Consider the following 2,595-nt stretch of genomic DNA (forward strand, 5'->3'; position numbering starts at 1 on the left):
AAAATAAAAATTTATTTAAATTTTGTTAAATAATTTAGAGACTTTTCTAAAATTATGCTAATAGTTAAACATTTCCTAATTTATTTAAACAAACAACTATAAATAAATTCTCCTCTAAAACAACAAAAGAAACATATAAACCATTTTGTAAATTTTGAACTTCACTGTAACACAACCGAAAATGGTTTTTTTTTTTGAATGAAAAATGGTAATTTATTATTTTGAGACATATATGATATAAAATTATACAGCAAGATGTCACCTTATAAATATTAATAACCGGTTGATTTTTCCAATAACTTTTACATATCATTTTTACTTCCCAAACTCCATTTCTTTTAAATTTAATCAAATGGATATCCGCATCCAAGTGTCTAATAGTTATTTCTTTTTCAAATAAATTTTGATTTTATACAATTTTTTAAAAAAAAACTGATTCAAACTTATTTTTTAATAATAAAATACGGTTTTCCATTATTAAAGAAGGAAGAAAATGAAGTATACAATTACAAAATAGTCAACAAAATATAAATTAAAAAGTGCCAGTACCTTTCAACAGGATGGCTCCATTCATGGTTGCAAACTAGGCAAAAGCCAACTTCGGCCGTCATTTTCATTGATAATTGATAATTATGGCCTTTTTTCTCTACTATTTATTATACTTTTCACTTGATATAAAGGCAAGATAGCGAGGGATTCCCCATGGGCGCAAGTGTACAAGAGAGTCTATTTTGATGGTGTCACACTTAAATCCGGCCTCAATCACAGATGAGTTTTTTTTTTTTTAATTGATAAAGGGTTGATGCGTTCAATAGTTCTAACTCTTTTAAATTTTAAAAAAGGAACAGATAAATATTTTTTTCTTTATTATAGGTAGAAGTCATAAATTTTAAGAACGTAAGTAAAAAAAAAAAATTTTGATTGAATAAATCAAGTTTTAGGCTTTTTATTTAATTTATTTCAAATCAAAATTATCATAACATATGAGTCTTGAAATTTAATTGTTTAATATAAATAAAGTTATTATCAATCTTTTTGATTTAAATGTGATTGATCATCTAATTGAATTTATTTTTTTAATAAGATTCTAAACTTGACTTAAATTAATAGTTTTAATCTTTAAAATAAATTAAATTTAAAAGTACAATTACGTATGAGAAAATGATTAACACCTTCACAATGCTCATAGTACCAAATTAACTATGTGTCTTCTTTTTATCTTCAATAAATGAATTTTATTTCGGTATCTTAATTTATTTCCTTTAACTATTTCTTTAATTTATTAGTATTTTAAAATAAATAAAATATCTTTTAATATTGAAAATTCTTCCCAAATTCCCCAAGCCTTTTGGTAAAATTTAAAAAAATTGTTTCATCTAAAAATTTTCAAAAAAGTTATCTCATATAACATTCTTGAAATTCCATCATCCAAAGACTTCCATTTATTTTATAATAAACATTCATTATTATATTTATAAAATCTAAATTCTTTAATTAACTATAATCTTTTTAATTGTTTATAAATAAACTTTTTTTGTAAAAATATTTATGGGATTACCCCAAACCGTTATGATCCCATAATTATTTTTATTCTGAAAAATTTAAGAAAAATTACCCCTTGCAACTTTCTTTAAAAATTTCATGTAAAAAATTTATTTTTAAATAATTACAAACCTTTATTATTTTTTATTTTATAGCTTTATTCTACTCATTATAGTTGTAAGAATTTCATCTTAACTATATTATGAGCTAAAATAAAATTTTATTTTTATTATATTTTATTAATACCAAAAAATAATAAAAAATAAATAAACATAAACATAAACATAAGTACATAAAATGACCAATGTGATCATAGTTGGTTGATGGACCAACAATTAAATGAGAATCAAGTAATTCAAGAATCCTAACAAAATGTGTTTGGACAACCAACCAATCCAATAATCCAAGAAGCACGCCCGGTAAGTGGCCTATGACAACTAACTCAAAGCCTAAATGCACTATTTCACTAGATATCAAAACTATGTCGTTTCAAGTTGGGTATAAAATCTTATCTTAGAAAAACCTAAGCCACTTTTTTTTTTTTCAAATTTTTCTCTCTCTGGTGCTGACACTCTGGCGCCCTCTCTAAAAAATTCTCCTTCCATTTCACCAACTGCCGCCACCGGCCACCATGATGTCAGGATCTCACCAAAATTCATCCCAAAACCCTTTTAAGCTGATTTTTCTTTTAATTAGACTCCTTTTTTTTTAAACTATCTCGAAATTTCTAAATCTAAATCCAAAAGTTTCAAAAACCCAAAAATCCAAGAACGTTCTTTTTTTTAGTTTCTCAATTTTCATTTTTTTTCTTTTGTATCTATTACTGCGTTTTTTAGGTTTTTTTAAATATTTTCTTAAAATTTTGATTTAATTGTAAGTCTTTGATTTTATTTATTTTTATTTTATTTTATCCCATAAGAGGATTTTTTTGGTACAAAAACCTTTAGATTTATGAAAGGATTTTAGGATTCTGTGGATCTTTTTCTTTTTCTTATTGATCATTGTCCTTTTAATATTCCTTTCCGTTTTCTGTTTTTTTTTTGTCAAATTTTC

This window comes from Theobroma umbraticum, unplaced genomic scaffold (assembly GCF_002168275.2).
Source record: "Theobroma umbraticum cultivar Fairchild unplaced genomic scaffold, ASM216827v3 scaffold_81.0, whole genome shotgun sequence".
NCBI lineage: Eukaryota > Viridiplantae > Streptophyta > Magnoliopsida > Malvales > Malvaceae > Theobroma > Theobroma umbraticum.